Source organism: Zonotrichia leucophrys, chromosome 18, assembly GCF_028769735.1.
Source record: "Zonotrichia leucophrys gambelii isolate GWCS_2022_RI chromosome 18, RI_Zleu_2.0, whole genome shotgun sequence".
In the NCBI taxonomy this organism is placed as follows: Eukaryota; Metazoa; Chordata; class Aves; order Passeriformes; family Passerellidae; genus Zonotrichia; species Zonotrichia leucophrys.
In genome coordinates this window covers 8,023,737-8,046,697 of record NC_088187.1, presented here as the reverse complement: position 1 = coordinate 8,046,697, position 22,961 = coordinate 8,023,737, and the positions used below count along the sequence as shown (strand labels likewise).

At 45.9% G+C, this 22,961-nt stretch overlaps 1 long non-coding RNA gene across 1 annotated transcript; it reads left to right on the top strand.

The window, feature by feature from the left end:
- The first annotated feature begins 442 nt into the window (after window positions 1-442).
- On the top strand, window positions 443-22,144 carry LOC135455510 (uncharacterized). Its single transcript, XR_010442334.1, has 4 exons — window positions 443-553; window positions 1,392-1,463; window positions 17,244-17,489; window positions 17,685-22,144. It is a non-coding gene; the product is annotated as an uncharacterized LOC135455510 (long non-coding RNA).
- The last annotated feature ends 817 nt before the right edge of the window (window positions 22,145-22,961 follow it).

The window sequence follows — 22,961 nt, the reverse complement described above, 5'->3', positions numbered from 1 at the left end:
GTAATTCACAAACTGGCACAACCAGAAGTTTGTGAATTTGAGTTGGCAACTGGCAGTCCCAGCATATCTCCTTCAGAGGCACAGGCTGGGATTCCCAGTGCAGGAGGCAGGGAAACACACTGCAAAAGGCATCTGTAACACTTCTTTTTTTCAAATGTGTAATTATAAAGATTAAGTCACTTGTTTTGTTCATTAAAAACCAACATTAATGTAATACATAATTATAACCAAAGAGAAAAATTATGGCCTTTGTAGGCTCCATCTAAATGTCCTTTTCCCTAGAGGAAATGCTTAATGCTATATTTACAAAAAAACATGTGATTACTGCTCAAATCAAGAGTGAGAACTAAAAGCAGCTGGAGCTCAGGCCTTTCTCAGGGCTCAGGCCTGATCAAGCCCTAATTAAACAGGCACATGAAAGGTGGATGGAGCTGCCTTTGCTCACACTAATGAAGCATCAGTTTTCCTCTATTGCACTGCTGTACCATGGACTTCCCTTCTTTGCCCTGCACTGACAGCAAGTCTGAGGTCTGAGCTCCAGTGCTAAAGCCAGGTGTGTTTCATTGTTTCATGCCTTCTGGAGTTTCTATTTGTGTCTTACTGTGGAGTCTTCACGTCACAGGGCCCAGCTTTCCTCTCTGGCTAAATGGGTAGAGGCTGAAGCAGCCAGCTCTCCCAGAGTGAGACTGTCAGTGGGTGATGGCTCTGTCTCTGTGATATTGAAAACAGGCATCAAGGCACTTTTCACTAACACATTCCATCAATGCTAGAGACTTGTCACACAGGGAGCAAACACCCAGGGAAGCAAAGGAAGCATTTACAATTTGCTGCCATGAAAGGAGACAAGATAAATCAATAGGAACTAAATTAGCACAGCCAGTGGCCCTCACACCTACTTTGGAAACTCTATTAAAATCCATGGCCTAGAATTTGCAGGAGGGATTATGTGCATGAAGGGTGAGTCAAGATTTTAGAGTGAGCTAATGTAAGTGACACCCACTTCTCAAACTGCCTGAAAACACTTACTGCCAGCATGTGCTGCCAAAGACAAGAGTTCTAGTGAGTATTTGCTGGCTGTCATTGGCCTCAGATAAATCCGTTGGGAGGGGAATAGTGGAGGAGTCAATCAAAAGATAACACTGAGTAAAACTCAGTTGCATAACACAACAAGAAGTCAAATTTAACCAAAGCTGAGCATATGTCTGAGTACTGGGGGCACAGGCAGAAGTGTGATGGCTCAGTCAGAATCTAAAGAGAGTCAGATTTGAGAAGAACACACAGGAACAAGATCTGACAAATACCCCATGTGATTGAGTTGGTTGTGTTATTGTGCTGCTCTTGGGTGACCTTTTTGATTCAGCTGAAATTATATCTGTCCTGGGCGTTTGCAGGATTTGTGGATTGATGACAGCATCCCACTGACAGGCTGAGGTACAGGAAGACTTGCTAAAAGCCAAGTGGAGGTAAATATTTCCTTGCAGAAATCTGTCTATTGGCACAATGAATGCAGCATTTGCAGGAAGCATCCTGTGTGTGTGTGTTCTGTGCAGCTGATCTGCACACACAGGGTGATCTCAGACACCGGGGTTGTTGTAGAAGCCCAGAGCAGGCTCAGATCTTCAGGGCCACGTGTCTGTTGTGCACCTGATCCTTGTATGTGTGACAAAACCAGGAATGCCAGAAGTCCAGCAAGTGCTGCTCTCAAACTGGCTGCTGGATAGCCAGGAATCCTGGAAAAGCAGTTGTTTATCTCTATTTCCCTTTGAAAATTCCACCTTTACAGCAAATATATAAAGTCTTCTAATTCTATTATGCATGATTTGTATGAGGAAAGAAAGAACTATCCAGGAGAACCTGAACACATGGCAGCTCTGTGCAAAGAAAAGAATTGTCAGCACACTTAGTCCTGGCTCCCAAACATTTCAGGAGAATTTCCTTTTTTCCTGGTGCTGACAGTAGCATGCTGGGAAAGCCCTCGGGACCTGCAGGGGAGGAAGAGCTGGATCAGGGCTGGCTGCACAGCAGTGCATTTTTCAGCTTTGCCCTTTTGCAGAGCTTCCCAAGGAAATGGGTACGTGCAGGCACTGGCTCTGCACTGTGGAAAGGGCAGAGAGCTCAGAGTCACTCACCCAGGGGAACTGCAGGGATAAACCAGTCTGGTCCTGCACCAGCTTGGCAGCAGTGTGCAGAGCTCAGGCTTCTTGCAGGAGCAGAAAGGCACCACTCAGCACTTTACCAGACAACTTGAAATTGTCAGAATAGTCACAGAGTGGGGAGTTCTGCCAGACTTTGCTGTGTTCTTCAGCTGCATTTACCTTTCTACACTGTTGAGTCCTTCACCTGGGAGATGCTATAGAAACACAAGGCATTAATGGCATGGAGCACACAATAAAAGCTGAACAATGCAAACCACATGCAATATAAGCTGAAGATAATTCTGTGCGTGCTCTCTGCAATTGCTTGGGCCTTAACATGCAGTAAATTGCAGCAAGTAAAGGCTGTGGAGTACAGATCATAAACTTGAATTCCACTGCTAAACTGTCAGGGCAGAGATCTGAGCAACATTATAAAATATGAGAAGTGATTTTAGGAGCCTCTGTTTTGATGAGAGGGATTTCAGAAGTGCTTCCCAAAGGTCGGCTGCACAGCGTTTGCAGAATCTCAGGCGCCAGGGCTGCTCTTCCCTTTTGTAAACCCCTGATGTTTCTTGTGCATTGGCACTGCACCTCGCTGGGGGAGACTTTGTTTCACAATGGGATATTTGGGCACTGCAATAATGGGAACTAGGAAAACTCAAAAGGACTTTCCTGCTGAATCACAGCTTATCCACTGCACAGCAGAAGGGAGGATTCCAGATCTTTTCTTCTGCTTTTTACCTTCGGGAGATTTGTGACAAAAACCTAAAATTACCTTGGGGAAAGAAATGTCTGTCCCCCCTTTATTTTCTGTCTTGACTATAACAAACAGCTGGGAGATGACTCACCTGTGGATGGTCAGTCAGGCTGGCTGTGCTGACTCCATGTGCTGGAGGGGAGCTGGGGCTGCCAGTGCCCACTGGATCCTTGGATGCCATCCCCATGTGCTGTGTGTTGCCCATATAGACCTGGATTTTGCAGAGCAAGAGCTAAAACCTAAAAGATGGGCTTGCAAAGATTCTGTAGTGGGTTTTTGGTGGGAAAGCTTGTCCAGTGCTTATACACAGGGCAGCTGTTGCAACCAGACTGTTCTGATGTGCAAAGTGTCTCTGGTTCATTTTGGGGGACCTTGGGACTGCATGGGAGGTAAATATGAGAAGGGCTGCTCATGCAAAGCCTTTGTGGTTGTGCTTAAAAAGGATTGTTAGATATCTTTAATGTGGAACAGATTTTCTCTTCTCCCTGTGTGGTTTGGTGGGGTTGGGAGAGCCTGTGGTGCTGGAATGCTGCCTTGGATGAGCAGAAAGGACCTTGCAGGGCTTCACTTGAGGCTTGGGGTCCTGTGGGCCTGGGCCTTCCTCCTATTCCAGCCCATTTCCACCTCACATCTGTTCCATGATAGTGCCTGCAAGTCAGCCATGGATCACACTCTAACCTGAGAGGGGCTGATTGCCCACCCCAGCAGGAAGGTGCTCTTGGAGGGGAGAGCTGGAGGGTGTAGGGGGCTGTACCTGAACTGTGGAGCACCACGGGGGAGCCCCTGGAGACAGGGAGGGCAGAAGGGACAGGGGTGGCCAGGTGAGGGACAGGGATAGTCAGGTGAGGGACAGGGGTGGCCAAACAAGGGACAGGGATGGCCAGGTGAAATACAGACATGGCCAGGTGAAATGCTGGCAGCTGCCATGAGAAGTGCCCAGGTGCCTGTCCCTGAGCCTGGCCTTGGTGCCAGGTGCCTGTGGGCTCCCCAGAGGAGATGGCAGGAGCTCCACTGGCTGTGCCAACAAAGGCTGTGCTCAGCCTGTGCCTCTGGGGTGCTGGGCATTTCCAGAGATGGACAAGGACCCTAACAGGTATTTGAACACATGCCTACAGTGCCCTTGCCAAGGCAAAGGTGAGGAACATCAGCCTTGTGCCTTGTTTCATCCAAAACACAAACCAACAAAAGGGGAGGGGACTTCATTAGGGCTAGAAACCACTGATTGAGGCAATTTTGGATTCCCAGGAATAGTTGCTGACTTTTCAAGTGGATCCACCAGAGGCTTAGAGGCCTTCAGGCAGAGCTGGTGTGAGAGGGAGGTCTCCGAGCTCCTGTCCCCAGGGGCTGCTCTGGAGCTGCTGTGCCTGTGCCCTGAGCATGGCACAGCTCCAGCCCTGGAGCTGCTCCTTGGCACTGCAGCTCGGTCATCCTGCAGCTCCCCTGCATCCCAGCTGTTATTGATGGCACACCTGGTGCCAAGTAGGACCTTTTCCATTCTTAATCTGTGATTAACAAGCTTGTTAAAGTCATTCTCGGCTCTGCTGAAACCAAACAGAGTTTTATGTGACATACTGGATAAAGACTCTGTTTGAAGTAGTCTTTAATCTTAGTTCTAGGATTAAATCATATGTAAACAGTCACATTTTATCAGCTCGGCTGCAAAGTAATTTATTTGTTAGTCTAATTTTAGTAACTTGTAGGTAATTCAATGCTGTTTGAAAGAGGTTATATAGGAGTGAACAGATCTAATTTTCCACCAATAGAACAAGTAAAGCAGTGCCCTGGTCCTGCAAAAGGCCTTGCCTGTTATGGATAGCTGCATGGATTTCAGAAAAGCTATTCCAAATGTGTGAAAAAGCAGCGTGACTGCATGTGGGGCTTTGCAGGACCAAGGCCTGCCATTGTGTTTTTTTGGCAGAGCTGTTTGACATTGCAGTACATTTTTGTAAGTGCTCGTGTTGCATCTATTTTTACTGTGTTGTGCAATTAGACTTTTAGGACAGAGCTATAACTATTGAACACTGTGCTGGAAGTTACTGTATCTCAGTGGATGAGATAAGATTTTCCTTAGAACTATAGGAGGATATAACTGTGGTATCTCTGTGACAATTTCATGGACATTCAGAGATGTGAATATATTCCTTCAATATATATATATATATGTATGTGAATGTATTCCTTGTGAATATAATTATTAGATCAGCCTTTACTATAGGACTTGATTTTTCCTATTGGAAAAATTATTCTATGCTGGAAGTCTGCAAGTTGTTCCCACGTGAAATCTGATGTGTAGGATGTGAAACTTCTCCCTTTGCATGAAGACATTTCAATGTGATTTCTGAGTGAACATGGATTTGTTTTTATTGCTGCTTGGTGCTAACAGCTGAAATGGGTTACAGGAGAGAAGGGGCTGAAAGTTGATTGGCAATGAGTGATGACAGTGAAACTTGAACTCTGGCCAGGAATGTTTTACAAATGGAGACTCTCCTCTCCTCTCCTTACAGCACCTGGGATTTCCAGGTGATTTTTGATGGCAGTAGGGGAGTCTCAAAGGCTCTATTTCCTATTCCTGCTTCTAGCTAGACTTTGTAGAGTGTGATTCCAAATGGCCGGACTGTGCCTGCCTTAGCTCCTCTTTGAAAGACAAACCTTGCTCTGTCATGGGGGAATTTCACCCATAAGTGCTGAGCTTTTGTTTTTCTGTTGGGAAATTCAGGTTGAATAAATGCCAAAGAAAGCTTAAATTTTCCCCTTGCTTTTCTGCTCAGCCTCTTGCATGCTAGAGTATTGGTTGTATCCAGATCTGTATGAACTCACACTGGTAACTGGAATTCCTCCCTAAAGGATCAAAGCTGTGCAATGTAGAGTAGGAATGCCTTTATTTGGATAAAATTGATCTAGAAATTATAGCAGCTGGCTTGAGTTCTTGGCCATGCACATCCCAGTGCTTTAGAGGCAATGTTTACAGGAAACATTCCCTCTTTTTTTCTGCAGTTCAGCTGGTTGAAGACATCTCATTATCTGCCTGGCTTGCATGTCTGCATTTGGTGAGGATTTGAGTTTAAAACACTTTAAAGAATGTTCTGAATTCATAACCTGCCAAGGCTCTCTCTTGGTTTGTGTGATTGGGAAATCTGGATACCAGGGCAGGGAAAAGCCAATATGAAAAGAATAATGTGACTCAATTGACTGTGAAATTCTTCTAGGAACAGGTGTAATAGTGATCATAAACATTTGTGAGATATTTTACTACCAGCTTTAATCCCTGCAGAGGGGAATGTTTAGGAGCAGGAGAATGAATGTGGAAGTAACTTCAAAGGCTGAGTTAAAAGATGAGGAGCTCGAACCTTGGGTCCAGCCAAGGAGCAGCTGAGCACTGGGGGGGCTGAGGCTCCCTTTGATCCATCATTGCCATCCAGATCAGTTCACCTGAGACCCCAAGAGGCCCTCATGGGGATCCTCAGGGTGGTGGTCACCCCAGCCACTGTCCTTTCCAGCACAACCCTGCATTTTCCCATTAGTCATGGTTTTTAATGGGGTAACACAAACTGTGTAATGAATAGATCACAAAACCCAGGAAGGGGGGAAAAAAATGAAGAGCAAGATTGTGCAGCTGTGGAACTGTCTGTGCTAGAGAAAGTCTTGCTGGAGTGGCTCTTGGAGAGGGGCACTGAGAAAGCAGGTGAAAAAGGTCAAATTTCCTCATGCCTTGTGGAGGGCACAGAGCTTTTCTGCAGAGAATGCACAGGAAATGTAAAAGCAGGCAAGGGTCTGAGAACTGCCCAAGGAAGTTTGATATAGGTTGAAAGTTCTTCCTGTGCTTAGGGCCAGCGTGAGGAGCAGAATGCCATTTGCATTCCTCAGGAGCTCAGGTTTGCACAGCTCCTTGCAAAGGCCTCTCTGACAGATGAATTTTTCCCACTGCCATTAAGGAAACCAACTCGGGGGTGATTTCAAAGAGGGAAAACAAGGAGCTATAAAGACAAACATGTAGGAAGTGCTACAGAGTGATAAGGAAGCCACAATGGTAAATCAAAGCCTGAGGAGGAAGGATATGAAGGGGCACACAAGTATAAATCTCTCTAAACTGATCAAGGAGCTGGTGGGGCCTTTAGAGGGATGTGAATGGAGAGTCAGTGGTTGGAGCTGCTGAGGAGCTGAATGAATTCCTTGACTTGATAAGCAAGGAGAGCAGCTAGAGGTCACATACTCTGTGGAGGACAGGGAAACACAGTGGGTTTCTATGTGGGGAGAGAGAGAAGGCACATTATTTAAAAATGTTATGTGTGTCTAAAGCAAGCAGACAGTGGGAAATTAAAACTTCTAAAATTGACAAGTCACCAATTTTAGATTAACTTCAACCTACAATAACTGAACTTGATTTTTGAGAAGTCCCTGGGAAATCAGTGGTGTCTGAGGAAGGAGACACAGAAAGCATTGTCTCCTTATTAAAAAAAAAAGCATATAACAGCAATTAATGAAAAAGGAATCAGGCAAGTTGTAAAAAAACTTGCCTAAAGTAGCTCTTACTGAAGGGCAAGCAGCAAGCAATGTTTGAGAGCCATTTGGTAGACAGTGAAGTAGCCCTCAGTACCCAGTCCTACATTTCTGCAATCTGTACTTTAAAAGGGTCGAATGTACATTAAAAGCAGCAGCAGCTGCCACAAAGGTCTGGTTTTGGAGGGAGCTCTGAGGTGCTGCTGCAGTACAGACTGTCCCACGGAGCAAGCTGCACTTCAGCACCTTCCTGATTCCCCAGTTCCAGTGCAAATGGAAAACACATTCCAGTCTTAATATCATGGGATTTTAGACTGCCCTATGAGTCAAACCTACAGTGTTTTACATCCCCTCTGTGCTACTTGTGGCCAGCTGGAGCAATGGCAGGTGAGCAACTTGGTCACACTTGTTCTTCCCACTGCCCTCATCTCTTGGGACTGATGGTTCAGCACACTGAGACTCAGGATGCAGCAGGATGCAGGAGGTTGCAGGTGGATGCAGGAGGATGCAGCAGGAGGCAGGAGGTTGCAGGTGGGTGCAGGATGTTGCAGGAGGATGCAGCAGGAAGCAGCTCTGCACTCAGATGTCTTCATTGTGGTCACAACTATTGCACCAGGATTTAATTGAATGGCAGGGTCTGAGCTTCTGACACTTCCAGTGCAAGTGTGAGATTTCATCCTGTAGATGCTGTGCTGCCAGCAGAGGACCTTTGTCAAGTTATTTCAGCTAAGCCATGGGTTTTCAACTTTACTTTTAATTTATGGAGCTCTAAACATTTGACACTGCAGATTTGAACCTTTGTACAGCAAACCTAAGCCTATTTACTGTCTCCTTGCTCATGTAAATTCTTAGGAGCTTTTCCCAGACCTACAGAAGGAGTCTGTGTGCCCAAAGGGACCATGGTTTAGTGAAGTTACTGCTGCTCAGAGCCTTTTTCATTAGCTCTGCGAAGATGGAGAGAAGCAAAGGAAGAAGGATGCAATACCCCAAGCTCTTCTCACCTTCCAGAAACTAGGAATACTCTTTATTTAGAGGAGAATTTCAACAGAGTTCCTAAGACTCATGTCCCACTAAAGAGCAGAGGCACAAGGCTCCTCTTGTGAGGTGTCAAGTTACCCAGGAGACAGACTGAGCGACTGAGAAATGTTGCAAGTTTTTGGAAAAGAGATTTATATATAAACGTGTTACGGGAAAAAATACCACTGGTCATACACATGGTAATTCTTCTGTCTGACTTTGTTTGCTATCTTTCTTTCTTTATTGTTTTCAAAGATTTAAAGGAATTTAATTAAAAAGGCAGTTTAACTACCCTCTTCTTTCCAGATAACAAACACTAAAATCAAATGAAGTGAAATAGTGGAGAGCCTGCTTTATACCCCTTTTAAAACTGAACACAAAAGCCAAATGAGATCATAGGGTTTATCGGGAAAGCTGTTTCCAGAAAAGATGAGGAACTGCTCCTGCCACTGTGCAAGAACAGCTGAACTTTCATCTGAAAAGCCATGGACAGTTCTCATCATCCATCTTTGGGAAGAATAAATCCAGAGTGGAATTTAGAAGGTGACTGGGACAGTGAGTGGTGCTTGCAAGGAAAAGCCAAAGGGGTGTGGGCACTGCTTTCTGTAGCTGCTGCAGAAGAAAAATATTATATAAAAGGAAGGAAAGTTTTGGCTGATAGAATAAACTGCCATGCAATACACTTAAGATGAAAACAGGGAGGGCTCTGAGTCTTGGAACAATGGGTTCTGCAAGACCTTGGATTGGGGCAGCAGAGCCAGATCCCATTTTTAACCTGTACACAAAAGAGATTGAGTGTGGAGCTGTGAAAGTGAGGTCTGGCTGCAGTGATCATCTCCAAGCCCACGTGCTCCCAGAATAACATTAATTTCTTCCATCAGCCTGGTACTCCATAGGAACAGTCTAGCTGTGGTCTCTCAGAGAGCCCAAAGTAGCTTTATCCTGTGATGGAGCTCTCTCTTAGAGCTGGCTTGATGATGGAGCTGGGACACAAGTGCCACCAGTGACAGGTCCCAGACCAACAGGACATCCACTGCCTCCTCTGGAGGTGGCAGCCTGGCTTTTCCCCTGGTGGCTGCTGTGACAGTGGCCAGGTCTGCATCTCTCTCCAGGTGTGCTGCCATGCCTTCTGCTGCCAGTGGCTGCCTCTGGAAGCTCTCCCCTCTCTGTGGGGACACTTCCAGCTCCTGGTGGCTGCACATCATCCCACTGAGTACCAACAGCTGCAGGGGGAGCCTGGAAATGGGGATGCAGGAAGAGAAGAGATGTGTAGGGCTGCTTCCATCATGCCCCAGAGCTGAGAGCAGCCCTGGTGTCTCTGCTGCTCCCTGCCAGGGCAGGAGGCAGCAGCAGAGCCTGGTGTCAGGTGTCTGTCTCAGCCTCTGACCAGCAAGAAAATCTCCATCTAAATCAACAGGAGCTCTCCAGACTTGGAAACATGGAGGGTGGGTATTTTTAGAAGCCAATCAATCAGTGGTGACTGTTCAAGTTCAGACAAGTCAAACACAGCCTGCAGAGTTACACAGAAGTGCTGTGTGTCGTGGAAGGTTGGTGAGCCCGCTTGTTCAACAAATCTGTGAGTAGCAGAGCCCAGCTCTTTTTAGAGACATAGCTGTAAGAGGTGTAAACAGATTGTGGATTGTAAAACACACACTTTTTAATTGAAGCAATAAATTGCAGACTGGGCTTCTAGGGAAGCCTTCTTTCAAGGTGCTAGAATTGTTTTCAAAACCTGAACAGACCCCTAGGTTGAGGGGTTTCTGTCTTGGCCTTATTTGCAGGTGAGGAAGTGGAGGCACAGTAGCATGAGCTGGAGTTCACCAATATTGAGCTCAAGGAAGGATCCTCCAAGGAGCTTGCAGGGTCCTCTACATGCTCTTCTAGAGTGTGGGGATGAAATAAAATAATAATAATGAATCGTCTCCATGAAAAATGCTGGTGCAGCCTGGACTCAGACTGAACCTCTAAAACCAGAGACCAGCAAGTCAGCACCCAGATTAAAAAATGATGTTATGACTTCCAAACCCTCAGTTTATCCAGATTGAAATTTGTCCTGGTGTTTTCTGTTGTCATTGACCATAGAGAACAGAACCTGTGACTCTTCTGTCTGCTTCCATGCTGCTTCTTGTCCTTCCCTCCATCACTGCAAGGCATTGGCTCCTGAGCTCCACACCAGAGTCCTTGCACAGCTGCACAAAATGCAGTGCACGATCTCATTCTGAAGCTGGGCTGAACTCGTGTGTTCATTGCCAGCTGAATTTATGCTGATGCATTGGAAATACATTTTTAGGAAGGATTCTCTATAATTATTACATTATAGCTACTGTTGGGTTGCTCTGAGTACAGTAAACAATTGCTATGCTTGTTAGAGGCCTGAATACAGAAAAACATTCCTCCCTGTGAGGTCTGCTGTTAAATAATAACTTGTCATTTCATGGCACAGGGGAGTGAATGCCCTCGAAGGGACATTGCTCAAGCAGTGATCCAGTTCTGTAACTTCCACCATGTTCTCAGAGCTGCCCCTGGGCAGGAGCAATGGATGTGCTGAGGGGCAGCACTGCAGTTCCAGCATTTTGCACCTGGATCCTCTCCCTGCTGCCTCTGCTTTTGCAGGAGCACTCAGGGACCCCCTTCCACTGGAATTTGGGCTGCAGGATGAAGGGCAGGTGAGGGGGGAAAGCTGTGAATGCAACTGTGCAGGGTCCAGCTCCCATAGGAGGGGCAAGAGAAGGTGTTCAGGCGCACTGAGGTCATTGAGGAGTAATTTCCTTACTTTCAGCTTTCAGCCATGTGCTGTCTCCTGTCTGCTCTGAAGGGAGCACTCACCACTGCCTTTTCTCAGGGAATACTAATGGTGTCTGTATCCTCCAGCTGTCCTCTCCAGTCACCTCTGGGAGCTTCAGAGCTTTGAGAGATCCTCTCCTCTGTTGTGTTGAAATTGTTTCATGCTGTTCTAGAACTACTCAGACACACAGACACACACACACACAGTCAATACCTGTAATGCTTTGTTTCCTTAGGAATCCCAGGCTTAACAACAATCACCTCACCATTGTCCCAGATGTAACATGCAGTTGTGGTTTTCATGGTGCAGCAGAAATGTGGGGACACAGCTGTGGCTCAGATCAGTTAATAAAATGCAATTAAAAATCTCAAGGCTGGAGCAGAACCCAAGAGATCTGATGGAGCTGCAGAAGCTGGGCTCAAGCAGTGAGCACCAGCCAGGACAGGTGCTGTGTGTCACTCTGACATCTCCAGTCCCTCTTGGTGGTGGGGGGACCTGCCCCTTATTATATGGTCACAAGAAAACAGTGGAAAAACATGGCAAGTGTAAGAACTGAGTCTGGAAGCAGCTCACCATTGATGTGTGGAGAGGAAGAACACTTTAGGTGCACTTTAATGATGGTTTATGTATACTGGAGAGAGATATGGCTGAGGATGGACGCCAGTTGCCTCTGGGGAGATTGCACTGAAGCAAAACTCTGGCAGAAGGTACAGTTCTGGGAGCTCAGTGCTTTTGAATTCTTATCTTGCATCAGAGTGAGATATCTGCCCCCACTTGTGACCTCAGTAGCCACCATGGCACTGGGGGAAGGAGCCAGACTTGGATACAGATCTGGCATTTCCCAGATGAATGGTGACCCCTGGGCCCTCCACCCCTCCACCATAACACTCTCCATATTTAGGGAGAAGAAGAGGATGACTGAAGGAGGGAATTGCTGTCTCCATACTCAGACCTCCTGCTTTTTTTGGTTTGCGTTGCAAACTCCATGTTGTTTTAATGTAGCTCCTTGTATTTAATGTGTTTTTATTGCTTTCTCTAATAACACTGACCGAGCACTAACAGCCAAATGAAACAAGCTGTGCCAACAAGCCAAACATTCACTTCAAGCAGCAAAGAGGATGCCTCTTACCCCTACTCAAGCTTAGACATGTAAATGAAGGACTTCACTGCTCCTGGGGACAAATGGCAGCTGTGGTCCTGCCCTGGGCTCCCTCCCTGCATGTGCTGGTCCTCATCACCCTGGGTCTGCAGGTGGGAGCTGGGCAAGGTAAAGGCTGGTTGTTCTCAGGGTTGTCATGTAGCTTCCCATCTCCTGGGCTTTATCAGGCTGGGTCTGGTGTTCTTGTGGCTGTAAGCACCTCTGAACCACTCTGACTTCAGTGGGAGCTGAAGTTCATGTTCTGCATCACTGAAAGTCTTTCCATGAAATTAAAAATCAGCCCCAAACCTCCTCCCCTGGTGCTGGTCTGTGGTGTGATGTTGATGTAAGTGTACAGGAGTTTCAGCAGCTGAGTTGCTGGCATTTTCACAGGACTTTTTTCTAATTCTCTCTGTCTTTTGCATAATATTCCTGAAGTTTTTTTCACTCTTTGCTTTTCCCCAACATGTCCCAGCCTTCTTCTCTGTCGTCTTAGTGCTGTTTCCTGTTGCTCTCTGTGATCTCCCTTGTTCCATCTTTTTTCTCTTCTCTGGTTTCCTCCCTTTCATATTAGCCCTGGTTTGTTCCCACTGGCTCAGCCCACCATCCCAAAGGGGAAGCATATCTGTTTCATTCCCTGTCTCCATTTCCCTCCCAGCCCCACAGCTGTTCCTTCTCTTTCCCATTCCTTCAGGCCTCTCTTCTGTTCCCAGAGCCATCCACTGCCTTCTCCTTTTCATCTCCCTGTCCAACCCCTTTCTTCCATCACTGGAGGTCAACAACAGAGAAAACAGAACATGAACCAGGAGGGGAGTGCTACAGCCAAGAATGATGTGCCTGGGAGATGCCAACTATTGTCTCACCAGCATTAGTCCAGACTGCTTTCATCTGGCTGGGCGAGCTGAACCCACCAGCTCAAGCACTGCCAGTTTCTGATGTTTTGTGCCACACAATCTGTCATTACACCTGAGAAATCCCAGCCTTTTGCTCTGCACAAGTTGAAGGCCAAAAGCTCTGCAGAGGGGATGAGGTGGAATGTACACACCATTTCCAACTTTTCCCTACCATGTGCTGCACTTTCCCAGCTGAGCACCAGCATCTGTAGTTGCCCATGCCTGTGCCTTGGCCTGTGTAATTATGTGTTTTTTAGTTCTGCTCAATCACAAGCAATCACAGAGCTGCAATTTCAGCTGGGACAGAAAATGATCTAACAATTTGGCTCGTGTGTGATTCCAGAAGATGCATTCTGCCACAAATTTGTTCTGCCACTGCTTTGTGCTCCTGAGTGGAGGCCCCAGGGGGACAGGTGAGCACGAGGGTGGCTGGTGTGTGACTCAGGTCTGTCTGTCTGTCGGCTGGGGGGAATTCAACCTACAGCTTAGACGTGCAAAGAGCTTTTCACTCTGGTGGGAAGTGGGCTGCACTGTGGGTATCTGCCTCAGAAACAATCTGGCCTGCCTCAGGCATCTCTTCATGGATTTAGGGAATGATCAAATCTGGAAGGGGAACCTGATCTACCAGCGGGTCAGCCAAAACCCCCCACAGCACCCCCTGTGCAGGCCAGAAAGTGCATGGGGACCCCAGAGCTGCTGTTTCACTCCCTCCACAGCTGTGGCTGCATCTTCTGCCCCTTCCCCCTCACCTTTCCTGTAATCCCTGACTCAGGCTTTGCCTTCTGCAGCAACAAAGCAAATGTCATCACGCAGCTCCTTGGCCGCAGTCACGGCTGGGACAGCCGAGCTCTCTGTGCCATTATTGTTCTCTGCTCCAAGCTGGAAGCAGCGAGAGAAGGACTCAGTCTGTCCCTCTGGAATCATCCCCCGGGACCTGAGGGAACCTTCTGTGTTGTGGGGTGTGCACCAAAGCCAGGAACGGCAATTTTTTGCAGGAAAATAAGGACAGAATCCTCCACCTGAATTAGAGTCAATATCCAGTTCTTTCACAGTGGTTGACATTTCAACTGTGTTCAAAAGGACAAGTAAAGAAATACAGGAGGGGAGTAGGAGAATTTCCAGGGCCAGTGCAGGATGTGCTGAAGGAGAAAACAGTGCAGTGATTGCCCCCCTGGTCAGACCCTCATGGGGACAATTAAACTTCTTAGAGGGCTCTTGTCAGGGTTTGGGACAGTCAGAGGACGTTTCCTCTGGGAGCAGTGATCTGCTCTCACAGGTTCCTCTCCAAACCTGACTCAGAGCAGTCTGGCACCTCAGTGTGTAGCAAATGCCACAGGTGATGACTTTGAAATGCCCATCAGCAATTTTAGTGGTGAGTACATATGGAAGTGAGATGAAGGAAAAGTCAGAAAACACTCTTAAGCTTGCCTATCCCCTTTCTAATGGAGATTATAGAATTAAAAAGTTATGCTATGCAAACTGTCCATTTCTGATCATACCATAATGTCCCCGTGCCAAGCTCCATGGCCCATGAAAATGCCCACTCTGCTCATAGTATTTAATTGTTTTAGCTTTTGGTAAATCATCTGTTATAGCGTGTTGAGCATTTTAAAGCATTTCTTGCTAATGGATTTTCACAATGTGGTTTAAGGGATGTTGTTATTAATAAATGTAACTGCACTGAATAGTAATTTGATAAAGATGAAAGAGGCATTTATAGATTCCACTTCTCTTTCAGCTGTTGCTAGGAATTTTCACTCCTTCAGAATATATTGAATTTAATCTTGATTTTTTTTTTTTGTTAAAACCAGGCTATTATGCTCTGATTCTATAAAGAGAATATGAGTAGAGTTGAACCAGTTGTGAAGTCCCCTGTGAAGTCCCCAGTTCTTCTCAGCATATCAGAGAGGTTTCCTTGATGTGAGAGAAAACAAAACTGGCACAGGTATCCCATCCAGCATTGGTGGAAAAGTGTAAAGGCAGTTTGGTATTGGGGGAGGGGTTTTTTGCAAGATGATGAATCAATCTTAATATTGATGGAAACATGAAAAGGAAATAATTTCTCCATGCTTGATAGCCAATTTTTGCTAATGGTCTGCTCTCCGTTACGCTTTCATTGCAATGACTGAAGTGCTTTGTTGTGTATAAATTAATTAGGGACTTGCATCTCAGTAGTGAACAGTGAGTGATTGGCTCCAGCGGAACAGGAAATGTGGAATGTCTAAAGGCTGGTGTCTGCCACAAAAATGGCTCTGTAAACACTTGTGGCACACAATAATGAGAAGTACTGTGAGTTATGTTGGGAGTGCATCATAAAATTATCATAGGGCTAAATAAGAGAAATTGTGAGAACGAATGCTTGCAGAAGAAAAATGAGAAATGTTCTTTTCTGAGAAGAGAGTTTTGCTTCATTAAGATTTGATTCATGCAGAGACTGATGTCTTCAGCACAGGAGACAGGTATTAATCATGGGAAAGAATTTGTTTGCACAACCAGCAGAAAGGCAGTTTTCTTAGCAAATAAGAAAAAAATTACTTTCTTTTTCTGAATTGAACTTCCAGTTAAAAATGCATCATATCCAAATGCAGAATCAAAAATGAGCAAAGGCAGCATGAAGCTGGAGGGGGCTGAGACAGGGACTTTGCTCCTGCTTTTCTCAGTTGCTGGCAATGTGACATTGTTCAGCTCCTTCTCTTTTCTGTGGCTCTTCCTCACCTCCCACCCTCTGTGTATTTTCTTTGTTAGCTCTTTTTGAGAGCAGAGGATTTCTCATAGCCCATGTTAGTGCTGTGTGCTCCAGATGCTATGGTGATATGGAGAGTAATAGCTCATCTGCCACCCAGCTCATTCCCTCAGCTCATTCTTTTGCCAGGCTGCACATTCTTGTGAATAGGCAGCTAAGAGATTGCTCTATAAAGCAGTAATATGGATCTGCCTCTTATAACAGGAATAAGTTCAATGAAATTCAGCAGGAATAAAATGAGTACTTGTTATAGAGGAACTGAGACATTCTCTGCAAAATACACAAACAGTACTTACAATAAAGTTTAAAATTCAAGACAAGAAAATGGTGTGAGATGTCGGCTGCAACTTGCACCAGACTTCTCCCTGGGGATGAGTGCATTACATTATAATCATTCTGTTTTTCTGGATTGCTTTCCTTGCAGAGCAGGCTATAAATAATCATTATTGGTACTGCAAGGAGGCAGTGGGTTTCTGAACAACCATGACTGAATTCTTAATTTGTCAGTTACTGATACAATGCATCTGTTTTACTAATTATTTTAACGATGTTTTATATGCAAAGGAAAGAATACAGAATTACTGAGGGGTTTGGTTGGGTTTGTTTTCTTTTTTTTTTAGATTCCCAGACTAATTGGAGGACAGCCTACCTGACTGTGTGTTTGTAAATCTTGGGTCTGGACTGATGACATTCAGAGGTGGTTTGTGTGTACGGTTTAGCAATGTCAGCCCCGAGCCCCCAGCCACTCTGCAGACAATACCAATGTGCTACCAGCATCCCATGGGGGACATCTTATTACTGGAGGAGGATTCTCAGGAATGAAAATGCAGTTTTATCCTTCTCAAAGTGCCCCTTGCCAAGGTCAGGCAGGAGCACTTGCTCCGAGTGATGCGTTGTTAATATTCCCTAACTCGCTAAGTGTGAGGCAGACACGGATTGCAGCTTCTGTTCTCCATCTCTTTGGGCCCTGCCATGCCCTCATGGACATCCATGGCCTGACAGCTCCAATCACTGAAGTCTGTGGATGTAAAAGATGCGGTATTGATGTAGGAGGGAGAGGAATCAGGACTGTGGCCAGAGTCCCCTTATTTCAGGGAGCAGGGCTGTGGTCACTGTCCTGTGGAGCTCGAGAGCAGAGTGCTTTAGGGACTGTCCTGGGGCCCAGCTCAGTCACTGTGCTATGGGCAGGGAGCACAGCTCCCTGACCTGGGATGCTGAATGATGATGGGTGGCCCAAAACATAGTTTGTGGCCAAAATGAGCTTATTTCCTCTTGCAGATCCCATCAGGAGAGCTCCTGAGGCAGTCCTGCTCTCCTCTGCCTCTCCCCCAAGGAATGCAGGTCCTGACCACACACACTCTCCATACAGAACCTCTGCCTTGAACTTTGTGCCTCAGGCTTCAGCTTTGTGAGCCCTTAGCCCTTCTGCAGCTGCCTCAGGCCACACACAGTCATGAGACTCTGCAGGAGGTGACAAGGCTGGCACTGGCTCTGGGAATCCCTCTCCTGTATGGAGTTAAACAGGTGAGCATAATCCACTGGAGGCCTGAGCACTTTGCCTTAGCACTTACCTGGAACAGGGTGCACATGTGGCTCAGGAGACAGTGGTGACCTGCAGCCCCTCCTCAGCTCCTCACACATTGTCCTGAGGGGCTGGAAGGGCTCTGGGCACTGAGGGGCAGCATGAAAGGGTGTGTTTCTGATTTGTATCATTTATAGGTGATGTGCTGAGGTCTGGCACTGCCAGACTTAGACCCACCACAAACTCAAGACAACATTGTGGACCATTGGTGTCTCCCTGCTCTGAGCTATCTCAGCTGGAAAGGCTTTTGGAAATGAAAACAAGTGGAAATGTAGCCTCTGGACTTGTTACTACTGTTACTAAAAAGCCTCAGGCATCCAGGCTCTGGCCTGGTTGGCCAGTTGCTCTGCGCTGCTGAGGATGCTCTGCTCCTTTCACTAGAAAGCAAAAGCAGTTTTGTGCCCAAGAGCTGATAGACTTTCCTCTTGTTTGTTGTTGGTCTCCTCCACTGCCTTCCCCTGCCAGGGGGGAGCAAAGGGTGGTGCAGCCTGTGGGTTTAACTGGACACCATCCCTTTAATGTGGAGTTGTGTTTTTCTCTCAAGGCCAAAAATAAATGCTGCTGAAGGACTAAACAGACATGAAAAGAAGGCTTGGACACTTGGAAGACAAGACTGCTTTGTGTTTCCCAAAGCAAAGAGCCTGTTCACAAGGAGGTTACTTTTTTAGACAAACCCTAGTCCTGTGACACTGCCAAGGTCAGTAGGTGCCCAGCAGAGCACTGTGAATTTGAGGCAGACATGCTCTGGGAGAGGGGCACAGCTTTTCTCCCCCTCCAGAATATTTACAGTATATTAATGGAGAGGAGAGAAATTTGCTTTGCTCTGCCATTTCACCTCTTCTCCGGGGATGGAACATGCATCAGTTTGCCAATGGAAGAGCTTCCATCCATCTTCCATCTTTTTGGGACAGCAGCATGGCCTCAGTGCTGTGGTAGTCTCTCATGCTGTTTTGGGAAGCGAGGGATGTGCTGCTGCCATTCTGCAACTCAGAAAACAGGGAAAGCAAGGACAAGTCACAGGCAGGATCCTGGAGAGATTCTCATGGCAGTGGGGAAGTCAGTGAGTGGGTGGGTGACCCACTGCTGAGTGACCATCTCACTGATGGTGGGTGACCATCTCTGCTGAGATTCAAGTCCCACTTTGAGTACACAAACCCTACATGACAGTGATTTTTAAAGGGGTTTGGATGACCAGTACATTTTTATGATGTGTTTTGAGTGTTGGTTTCCTCTTTTCTGGAATAGGCCCTGTACAGCCAGTTAAACTGAGCCTCTGCTGCTTGTCCTGGCTGCATGTCTGGAACAGGTCAGTTCAGGGTCTGGGTGAGCTTTGCTTTCTTCAAGAACCAGACCGAATTCAAAGTGAATAGCTTGGCACAGGCACCTCATTTTCAGGTGAGCAAGGTCTGGCTGCTGCAGCAAACTCAGGGGGGTCAGGAGGCTTTGAACTTCACCTCAGGCACTTAACTAATTCCTCAGGGATTGCAGTATGTTCTGAAGTGTGATCTTTATGTCTCAGTTGTCTATGAAATGAAAATGCTGGTTCATCCTGAGAAAGGTTACAGTGTCTCACACACACACAGGAAAGGCAAGTGAAGTTCTTTCACTGTCTCTAAAGCACTGAGCTCTTGAGTCATCCAGAGCCTGTGAAGACTCTGGTTAAGAGTTTTTAAGGGTACCTCATTAGGGCTGAATCCAGCACTGTCTGTAGTCACACACAGTCACTCAGTATTCATCTCTCAAAGGACAAACGTTGAGAACAAAGGAGTGGAATCAACTGCACCGAAGACCTGAGGAGTTGAATGTGATGGGAACTGGATTCCAAAACTAGCTGGAACATGCAAGAGGACAAACCCTGAAGGGAAACACTCCAAAACCAGCCCCAAACACATGCAGGAGTGTGGTGAGAGCAGACAAGGGATGGGCAGAAGGTCTGAGCAGCAATGGGGTGCTGGGTTCAGGTGCAGCCAGGGACTGAAATCAGTGTCTGTAGGGGAACCACTGCAGGGAATGAGCACCTGCCTCTGCAGCCCATCACCAAGGGCATGTTCAGCCCAGCAGTTCTGGACCTGCTTTAGGAGCTCCTCTGTCACCTTTGCCAGGAGTGTGGTATCAGAGAAGAGTGTTGGGGCAAAACTGGAGGAGCTATTTGCTTCAGTCTTCCTGTTTTAATTTGCTGAGTTCAGAAAATATAAGGGTAGAATGAGAAATGTCAAAAGTAAAGTTGTGAATCAGATTTTGAAAAGGAAATGAAGCAGATGGTAGAAGGTTTCAGTTAGATAAATACAGAAGGGGAGAAAAGGAAAAACATGGTCATTATATAGGGAGAGTGTGATTGAGATTAGACTAGTCTACATATGGTCCAAAATCAATTAAAACCACTTTACCTACATTTTCAGTAGAGATTATCATATTGGACAATGGGGCAAAGATGGGATTTCTAGTAGGAACATACTTAAGGGAATGAAAATTATCACATGTAAGACGGAAGGAAAAGCTTAAAGAATTCCATGTGCTCAGATCAAGGTGCCCTGGCAGATTTCCACCTCAGGATTTGGAAAGAACTGGCACATTAAAGGAGCTCAGCGTAACCTCATATTTCTCTTTGATGACTGATTTTTTTTTTTCCAAGACAAATGAAATACAGGTGATATACTCTATCCAGACATGAGTCAAGAATCTGATATTACACCACATGGGAAATTAGTAGTTGAAGTTGAGAAGATGGGGATTAGTGTGGATGGCAAATGCAGAACTGCTAAAGCCAAGGACAGGGAGCTCTGTGGGAAGCAGAAATGCTGGACAGAGAGTGGAACTCCTCAAGGGTCACTCTTGAGCCAGTCCTACTTATTTTGTTGGCACAGCTGTAGGAATGTCATAAAGAAATGTGCTGAGGACACGGGCTTTGCTAATCCAGAGAAGGATCAGAACATCAATCAGCAATAACTTAATGACAGAATTTGAGATAGAATAGACAAAGTATAAAGACAGGCAGTTAAAAATTAATCACTAGAATATCACATTACTCACTTGAAAAGGACAAAAGCAGGGTGGTTAAAAAAAAACACATAGAGAGAATTACTTGCTCTGAGGGATAACTGTGAGCCACCAATCTGATATGCAAAGGCAAACACAGTCCTAGAAGATACAGGTTCACTCATGTTCAAGGAAGATTAGCAGGTACAGAGAAGGGCATTAAGGATGATCAGAGGGTTTAGAACAAGAGGAGACTAGAAGAGCTTCATTTGTTTAGTTTCTCAAAACAAAGACTAGAGCAGATAGGATTGTTTTTGGTAAATACATCTGATAGGTAAAGATCAGAGAAAAAAAGAGAATTGTTTAAACTAAATTACGATGCTGGCACAAGAACAAATGATATTAGGGCTGGAAATTTAAGATGAAGTGTTGGAATAGGCTGCCAAAAAGCATGATATGATGTAATTGATTGTGATAGTGGGATACTGGCTCAGTAATGCTGAGCCCTGTGTTCCTAGAAACGTGCAGCAGATGGGATTTTGGCAAAGTGGGCACTGGCCTCTTACAGGGAGGAGGAGTCCTGTGCTGCCTGTGTGAGCAGGAGAAAGCATAACTGGCCAGCCACCAGCTTTGGAAATGGGGGAAAAAAAGGAAGCTTTGATTTCAACAGCTAAAGTGAGGTCCTTCCCTACTCCTCCCCTATGGGAACTGGCAAACTCAGCTCTTTAATGGTTCAAGCTCATCTCAGCCTTGCCTATAAATAGATAAATGAGATTCCTCCTGTCCCAGTGAGTAATTCTGACATCCTCCCGCTGCCTCGGAGAGCTGAGTCACAGCACTCTGCACTCCAGTCCCTGCATTACTTACATGGTCTCAAAGGAAATTTTAACACATCCAATGAATCATCAGGGATTGGATCATGTTTAAAGTTATTCCATTGGCATTTCCCTTCCATTGTAGCAAGTCTGCCAATACCTAAAACTCTGGCTAATCTGGACTTGAAACGCATTGAGGAAATAGCATGTTGACATATACAGCTACTAATAAAAATAATAATAAAAAGTCTTTTTAAATTTGCACCAAAAAAACAAGTCAGCCTTAGTGGATTCCTCTAGTGCTTTTGGACCTGCTAATTTTGTCAGACTTCTCTTTTTTCTGTAGCTGCTTATTTAAAGGAACTCAAAACTTGAAATATTTAATATTCAGTCATTAGGCCCCTAATTTAATCTCCTGTAGATTTCCTGCCAAAATATTATTTGCACTGAGATGAAGCTTGTAGCCCCACGCACATTCTCTCTCAGAGACACACATTCCTGGTCTTACCCATGATAAAGATAAAATGCCTGCAAAGCAAAGACAAAGGCAGAGCAGTGTTAAGTACAGAACACAGGGCAGTGATACATCACTGCCTGAGCCTCATGGGGCACTGCCACTTGTCACCTTGCCTTCTCCAGGTGGTACAGAGTGGTCTCATTGGCTTAGAAGCAACACAGCATTTGAAATCAGAACATCTCTCTCTCTCTCCCTCCCTCAGAAAACATCTGGAAGAGTGGAAAATTCTCCAGCAGAATTTGGGGGCTGTGAAACAAATACAGAAATATTTCTCTCTGTTGGTTTTCTGGCTTGCCTTTCGTATCTTAGAACTGGTTGGGACATTTCACTCATTATTACCAGACTTGGTTTCAGTGAGAAATGCAAACATTTGCTGATTTGCTGCTGTGGTTTGGTATTCTTAGACCTAAAACCTGGTTTGTTCTTTTGATAACCCTAGGAAATCTGTGTTGTATTTAAATAACATTTTTCTAGTACCTTTTCATCAGGCAGTTCTCTGCCTGTGCACAGATTGTTAACAAGCGTTTACTCCACACATTCCAGCCAGAGCTGCAGTCTCTCCATGAGCCACTTCTGTTGTGAGGCTGGTTGGGTTATTTATCAGCCCAGCACAGCCCTCACTGCCAGTTTGCTGCCAGCTGTTAACTCTACAATAGCATTGGGAACAAAATCAGGTCTGGCTCTGCCAGCGGACTTGGACATAATTCAGCTACCTGTTGACAAATTATGATTAGTTTAACAGCATAAACTTTAATATTTGTGTAACCAAAAGTTTTCACCCTCCTCTGCAGCTGGTAAAAAAACCTGAGGAATTCCCAGAAGTTCCTCACTTGTGTCTTTTTCAAGTTTTCTTACAGCACTACCTTGTATTGTTGTCTCTGTGCAGGAAAAGACATCCTTAATGGGCAAAGCAGTGGTGTGTGCATGCTGCTGGAGCAGGGCAGCTGCATTCCTTGTGCCACTGGGCTGCTTGGTACTGGACACTTGGGCTGTGGGATGCTCCAGGACAAGCCAGAGGCCTGAAAACAAGCCAGGCTTTCTGTGAAGCATTAATCACCCTGTGCAGGGCTGGGCACTGGGAACGGGGTGAGAGTGCTCTCGCTGCA